This window comes from Schistocerca piceifrons, chromosome 1 (assembly GCF_021461385.2).
Source record: "Schistocerca piceifrons isolate TAMUIC-IGC-003096 chromosome 1, iqSchPice1.1, whole genome shotgun sequence".
NCBI classification, from domain to species: domain Eukaryota; kingdom Metazoa; phylum Arthropoda; class Insecta; order Orthoptera; family Acrididae; genus Schistocerca; species Schistocerca piceifrons.
The window spans coordinates 203583129-203591535 of NC_060138.1; the positions used below are offsets into that span (position 1 = coordinate 203583129).

General features: G+C 40.4%; 1 non-coding gene across 1 annotated transcript; it reads right to left on the reverse strand.

The window, feature by feature from the left end:
- Positions 1 to 2767: 2767 nt before the first annotated feature.
- Positions 2768 to 2841, reverse strand: Trnat-ugu. Its single transcript has one exon. It is a non-coding gene; the product is annotated as a tRNA-Thr (tRNA).
- Between the last annotated feature and the right edge of the window lie 5566 nt (positions 2842 to 8407).

Genomic DNA, 8407 nt, shown 5'->3' on the forward strand with positions numbered 1-8407 from the left:
GAGGTGCATTCAAGTTCTAAGGCCTCCGATTTTTTTTCTCCGGACTGGAAAGAGATAGAAACATTCGCATTGTTTTAAATTGAGGCTGTGTTCATTGTCAATATGCCCCAGAGATGGCAGCACCGTATGGCAGATGGAAATTTACTGCCAGCGGCGAGAATGAGAACTGTTTTAAATACTTAAAATTGAGACGTTTTCGTTACTTGAACAGCGTACAATCATTCGTTTTCTGAATTTGCGTGGTGTGAAACCAATTGAAATTCAACGACAGTTGAGGGAGACATGTGGTGATGGAGTTATGGATGTGTCGAAAGTGCGTTCGTGGGTGCGACAGTTTAATGAAGGCAGAACATCGTGTGACAACAAACCGAAACAACCTCGGGCTCGCACAAGCCGGTCTGACGACATGATCGAGAAAGTGGAGAGAATTGTTTTGGGGGATCGCCGAATGGCTGTTGAACAGATCGCCTCCAGAGTTGGCATTTCTGTGGGATCTGTGCACACAATCCTGCATGACGACCTGAAAATGCGAAAAGTGACATCCAGGTGGATGCCACAAATGCTGACGGACGACCACATGGCTGCCCGTGTGGCATGTTGCCAAGCAATGTTGACGCACAACGACAGTATGAATGGGACTTTCTTTTCGTCGGTTGTGACAATGGATGAGACGTGGATGCCATTTTTCAATCCAGAAACAAAGCGCCAGTCAGCTCAATGGAAGCACACAGATTCACCGCCACCAAAAAAATTTCGGGTAACCGCCAGTACTGAAAAAATTATGGTGTCCATGTTCTGGGACAGCGAGGGCGTAATCCTTACCCATTGCTTTCCAAAGGGCACTACGGTAACAGGTGCATCCTACGAAAATGTTTTGAAGAACAAATTCCTTCCCGCACTGCAACAAAAACGTCCGGGAAGGGCTGCGCGTGTGCTGTTTCACCAAGACAATGCACCTGCACATCGAGCTAACGTTACGCAACAGTTTCTTCGTGATAACAACTTTGAAGTGATTCCTCATGCTCCCTACTCACCTGACCTCGCTCCTAGTGACTTTTGGATTTTTCCAACAATGAAAGACACTCTCCATGGCCGCACATTCACTAGCCGTGCTGCTATTGCCTCAGCGATTTTCCAGTGGTCAAAACAGACTCCTAAAGAAGCCTTCGCCACTGCCATGGAATCATGGCGTCAGCGTTGTGAAAAATGTGTACGTCTGCAGGGCGATTACGTCGAGAAGTAACGCCACTTTCATCGATTTCAGGTGAGTAGTTAATTGGAAAAAAAATCGGAGGCCTTAGAACTTGAATGCACCTCGTAAAATGTAGACTGACAATAGCAAGGAAAGCGTTTCTGAAGAAGAGAAATTTGTTAGCATCGAGTATAGATTTAAGTGTCAGGAAGTCGTTTCTGAAAGTATTTGTATGGGGTGTAACCATGTATAGAAATGAAACATGGACGATAAATAGTTTGGACAAGAAAAGAATAGAAGCTTTCAAATGTGATGCTACAGAAGAATGCTGAAGCTTACATGGGTAGATCACATAACTAATGAGGAGGTGTTGAACAGAACTGGGGAGAAGAGGAGTTTGTGGCACAACTTGGCAAGAAGGAGGGACCGGTTGGTAGGACATGTTCTGAGGCATCAAGGGATCACCAACTTGGTATTGGAGGGCAGAGTGGAGGGTAAAAATCGTAGAGGGAGACCAGGAGATGAATACAAAAAGCAGATTCAGAAGGTTTTAGGTTGCAGTAGGTACTGGCAGCTGGAGAAACTTGCACAAGATAGAGTAGCATGGAGAACTGCATCAAACTAGTCTCTGGACTGTAGACCACAACAACATTAGCTAATCATCTTTCTCATCTCCAGTCATTGTGATCTTTGTTCTGTGCTCCCTAAAGCGATTCATCATTACATGGGGACTTCAAAAAGTAAGATACACATTTTTAGGTCAGGCCAAGTAACTTTTATTGAATGCTTCCCTACACTTTAAAGTGACACGGACAAGTACATGACACTATTTTTCAACGTACTCAAAATGTCTCTTTAAAACATGGTCGGAACGTTCTAGTAATTGTTCAATTCCTCGACGGTAGAAATCGGTTCATTCGTGATGGAGCCATTCGAGAACCGCTGTGCGAACGTCTTCATCGTTGGAAAATCTCTTTCCCCCATATGTTCTTTCAGCTTGCCCAAGAGATTTCGATCAGTATCATTCACGTCAGTGCTGCCTTGGTCAAACTGTTGGCAGCATTTCGCCACATCTGGTCGCGACACATCATTTGGTCCATAATCACCGTACTTCTTCAGAGTATGTTTACAGCTGCCACCGCGTTTCACTCCACACTCAGGTGCGCCTGTTATCCGTATCGCAGCGCAACTGTCTGCTGGAAACCATGGACGTGTACCCCTTTCTGACAATGCGTAACTCTTTTTGTGCAATGGTAACAATGATTACTTTGATTCGTGGGGCGCACAATAGTGTGGTTACCAGCGGCCGTATAAATTTCCAACCCATACACACTCCGCTCTCTCTGTTTTCTCCAGTGATGATCAAATGATGAGGACAACACAAACACTCAGTCCGGAGGAGGAGAAACTCTCCGACCCGCCCAGAAATCGAACCCAGGACGCCGTGATCCAGAAGCAGCAACGCTGACCATTAGACCACGAGCTAAGGACAGTATTTGGTAATTTAGAATTATATTAACACCTTCATCAGCTAACGGGCGTTGACATATATCAACGGGGACAGGTGAAAATGTGTGCCCCGACCGGGACTCGAACCCGGGATCTCCTGCTTACATGGCAGACGCTCTATCCATCTGAGCCACCGAGGACACAGAGGATAGTGCGACTGCAAGGACCATCTCGCGCACGCCTCCCGCAAGACCCACATTCTCACCTTGTATGTCCACACACTACATTCGTAGTGTGCCACCCCAACACACTCATTACTCGTGGAAGACATTCTTACCAAGTCCCGTAAGAGTTCGGAGAATATGTGTGCATCCGCACAGAAGAAGAAGGTCATGGCTGGTGTTGCCAGAACTATATACTTATATGGATATGTGCATGGGGGCTTAATTAAATGTATGATTGAAAATATTTTTAGTTTTAGTAGCTGTATGTCCGATTACGCAGTGTCTCGTAAACGGTTGGCCCTGACTAGTATTATTACGCAATCTGACTGCAACAAACAATGTAAGAAAATTTTCGTAAACACAGTTAATTAATTAAGTCCCCAGCAACTATAAAATCTACGAAGCCAACAAGCACAAGAGTAACTGTTCTGTATGTGGGAGTGTGACTCAACGTCCACATCTGGCACGGTTCTTTTCCAACAAGACAAGAATTTTAAAATACCAATTATACTGACGTGACAAAAGAAAATTAGAAAAACTATAATTACGCAAAAAAACCAGAATTCACTCTAATACAAGAACACAAGCCAGATGCTTTGTTGACTGAACCTGTAGTGACGCATTATTTCAGACACACAAATAATAAAAGAACATTGTGGTTTTTACCTTCATATATATTGACGAAATGCACACAATAACATCTGCTATCTCTCCCATCAAATAACTGCATAAAACATGGAACAACACTCTTTACCACAACATCTTACTCCGACTTCACGACAAGCAGTGCCCACTAGCACATCTCGCCACGCACACACTGCTATGAGCTCTCGACAAGCACTGCCTACTACGAACTCTTAACAAGCACTGACTTCCACGAGCTCTCTACTAGCACTGACTGCTACGAACTCTCAACAAGCACTGTGGAGGCGGCTTAATAGTACTCTTTGGCGCAATCTCTGGCGCAGTGGCACAGTGTAGCCACCTTTCATATGCCCCTCCTCCACAGGCCAGAATTTGATGGTATTTTTGCCAGCATTGGTGGTGAAAATACCACCAAATTCGTCCACAAAAAATACAGACAAAAATAAAAGATAATATTAATACCTAAATATCACATAATTAGTTAAAAATTTTGGCTTTGCACTGACCTTTTACTAACCTAATATATAAAATACAGTAGGCAATACAAATTCTTTTCATACACGTGGCTTTACATAATAGTTTACACAATATACAAAAAAATCAGTTTATACAAATGTTCACATAAAATGCTTTCAATGATTAGTTTATACAAAAAAAAGACACTAACAGGTGACATCTTTTCAGTAGAAGCAGTCCATCAGTTGCACCCAGTAAAGTTTAGCAGGTACACCCAGCAACAAGTCACATTAGTTCAGTAGAAGCAATCCATCAGAGGCACCCAGCAATGTTGAGTAGGTGCAGACAGCAAAAAGTGACTTCATTTCAGTAAAAACAGTCCATCAGTTGCACCCAGCAATGTTGAGAGCAGGTGCAGACACCAACAAGTGACACCATTTCAGTAGAAGCAGTCCATCAGTTGCACCCAGCAATGTTGAGAGCAGGTGCAGACACCGACAAGTGACATCATTTCAGTAGAAGCAGTCCATCAGTTGCACCCAGCAATGTTGAGAGCAGGTGCAGACACCGACAAGTGACATCATTTCAGTAAAAACAGTCCATCAGTTGCGCCCAGCAACGTTGAGTAGGTGCAGACAGCAACAAGTGACATCATTTCAGCAGAAGCAGTTCCATCTGTGGCACCCAGTAAAGTTGCAGAGGTACACACAGCAACAAGTCACATTAGTTCAGTAGAAGCAGTTCATCAGTGGCACCCAGCAATGTTGAGTTGGTGCAGACACCAAAAAGTCTCATCTCTCAGCAGAAGCAGTTCCAAAAAATTCACTAGCACTGATCACACTGTTCATCAGAGTTTATGAGCAGAAATTAAACATGTCCTAGTGGCACCAATCATGTAGAAAAGGTACAAGTAACAGTCCATAATTTTTTTTACAATCACTGATCACACAGTTCATCAGCAGAAATTAAACATGACTAAATGTCACACATCATGTTGAAAAGTGCAGGTAACAGTTCAGAATATTTATCTTCACTAATCAGACAGTTCAGGCATGAACAATAGTTTGAATGCACATACAAATGCTTTTACAGTAACATACAAATCATAACAAACACACAAATGATATCAGATAATTGTCCTATTAACTATTACAATACACAAATACCAGTAAACCTATAATATTCATGGGTGTCAGTGCAAGCCACTACAAACAAATAAAATAATATTTAGGAGATAGGTGGGTAGGATTAGGAAAGGAAAACACACAAAACACACTCACTCATCCTTCATCCACATTAAGTACTACTGTGTAATTGAATAGTGTTAATTGTGTAAATGCAATTCTGTCAAAATTTAATGTTCATCATGTGTATCAAGTAGTAGTGGCAGCAATGTATAACAGTCACTAATAGTTAGTCAACGTCATAGTCATCATGTCAAGACCAATGTTTGCCAAGCCAGATCAAATGTACTGTTGTTGAACAACTGTCAGTGAGCCACGATATGCAATTACTTCCTCTCTCCAAAAAAAAGTATATACTGCTTAGTGATTTAACAAAGTGTGTGTATAGACTATCTTCCTTCTATTTTAGTGTTCTAGTCTGCTATCTTCATCCTCCTTGTTCCATAAGACCAACAAAAAAAAAATATGCTCCTCACTTACTTTACCTCTTATACACCAAAACTCCAATAATCATCAGCTTCACACAATCTCAATAATACCTCAATAATACCTCTTCAATACGTCTTATCATCAATATCATTTACCTTACCTCTTGTCCACAAAAACTCCATAATCATCAACTTCATATACTCTCAATACCTCAATAATACGTCGCTACATATAAACCTCAGCACCAATATCATTTCACTTCCATAACAACTCTTTCCTCTAGTCAGTCTCCTCGAACAAGTACAGATAAAATCCTAATGCAACTTCAATTCAGCATCCCATACAATCCGAAGACACAGTGTCCACACACAACCTCTGTGTAATCCATCTGACCCAAATTTTCTACTCATTATAAATTATAAGATACATTTTGGTTCCTTGTCCATCATTAAATAAAAGAAATGCATACCTGACCTCTAACAGACTTAGTTCGAATAACTCTCAGTAATTAAGTACGATTACGGAGTGGGAATGATCATAATATTTCACAGTGTGTACACCACTTCAAGAATTATGGCAGACAGAAGCAAACATGTGGAGTATTTCTTGTGTCAAGTGTCACTTCCTATTTCAATTGCTCACGAAAAATGCAGTGTAATAACTGTTAATGGTCTAAACCTAGTATTGGTATGTCATGTGGTTAGCTTCCTTTCTATTAGCATACATTTATACAACTTTCATAAAACCCCCAGCTCATGTGACTTCTATGAAGTTTCTTGTACTAATGTCGTTCGTCGAATTATAGCAGTTAATTTTCTTATCTTAAAAATATAAGGCACTGAGCGTAAGCAAAACATGCAATAGCGAGTAAATATACCAGTAGAGAACAGAATGTCAACAAGTGGATGCAGCACAATTCTTACAACGAGGCTCTGCCAAGTGAACAATCTATAATTAATACCGTAGTGTGACCTAAACTCTATGTTCATACACAGTATATCAGCATTTCTATACACCACATTAAAGAGTAGTTATGACAACAAACAGAAATGTATAAATATGCAATCCATACGTAATAAACAAGTCATTAGCATCATATCAGCATAAGCAAATAAATGTTCATATGTAATCTTAATAAGTAAACATGAAGGCGCAAGCAGATAAATGACAAAGTATAACTTACATACCTAAACACATCAGCACAATAAATCAGGTGACAATTATAATTTAAATAAATAAGCACAGCAGGCACATAATTAAAAAAAAATATGACATCAGTGAAAAAGCATAGCAGCCAAGCGATGCATAATATACACAAATAACAATCCTGTTCATCAATAAAACACTGACAAAAATCAGAAAATGTACGCAAGCACGTCGCTTCACACGTAAATTCATAGAACATGAAATTAGCACAAAGTATGAATCACGTAATCGTGAGCAGCAAATTACGTCTAAAGTACGTACCTAAGTGGAAATATGTTACCTGAAAAATAAACTCAATTAATAGTTACCCTTTTTTAGTTTATTACTTTCTTCTTCGAAATTACATTGTTCCTGAAATTTTCTCGATAGCAAGTCGTCTTAACGTCGGACACGCACAGAATTTACCTGAAGGTCTTAAATACTTTATACAACCGTATCCTGCAAAATACTGAATGTTAATAACACAATTCAACAAGTCCTTATAGCTTTATACAGAATTTAATCGGAGAAATTAAACTGTGTATTTGTTTACGGCTGTCAGTGCATTCGCACTGAGCGCTCGATCAGCTGTAGGCGCGTGACGTAGGAAACAATTGTTTGCGGTCAACGACTGCCTTGTGCGGCGCGCAGACTTGACTGTTGCTTTGAGTATGTGCCGCCGCCAAAACACAGCGCGGTATCCTTGTACTCTCCGCATGTTTACATCTAGCTGTTAGTTTCTCACAAGTATGTCATTCCACAAAAATTTTAACGTTTGATATATGATGTATTCCTTTAGAGCGTCGTGATTTAAGAGTTTCTACTTCAACAGTGTTATCATGTATAATTTTACGAATTCTATATGGACCGTTATAAAGCAGAAAAAATTTGCGACATAAGCCTTTTCCTTTGTGAGACAAACGGTGGGACTTAATTAACACCTTCTGACCAACTGACAAGATTTTTGAACGACCAGGACGTCTAGCTGATTTCTCTCTTCTAGCAGCCGCAGATGCAATATTTCGTAGAGCCAGGTTGACAACTTCAGAATGCCGCAGTTTCCGTGAAGGCGGAAAAGGAACGATTTCAGAAATGCGATTTGTTGGTACTTTATTTTTTAATATCAATAGAGGCGGTAAAGAAGTTGAGTCATTAGGGAGTTCATTCAGAATGTTTTGAAAAATATGAAGATACTGATCCCAAGTTCTGTGATTCTGATGACAATAAAGACGACACAATTTATTGATTTCCTTCATCCATCTCTCTGAAGCGTTAGATTGAGGGTGAAAAAGTGAAATGAAAATTGGTTTAATTTTACGACGCTGTAGAGTACGAAGCCAAATTTTAGAACGAAACTGTGATCCATTATCTGATATAACCTTATCAACGTGACCGACTTCTTTAAGAAAATGTTTGATAAAAGCGTTAGATACTGAACGAGCTGTTGCTTTGCGTAAAGGTGTAAAACACACATATTTTGATGTCAGTTCCACTGCTACGAAAATGTACGCAAAACCATTAGTAGAACGAACCACTGGACCAAACAAATCGACTGCAGCCATCTCCTTTAATTTCGCTGGAATGACAGGAAACAACGGTGCTCTGTGAGAAATCGTTGGAGGCTTAGCCATTTGACATAATTT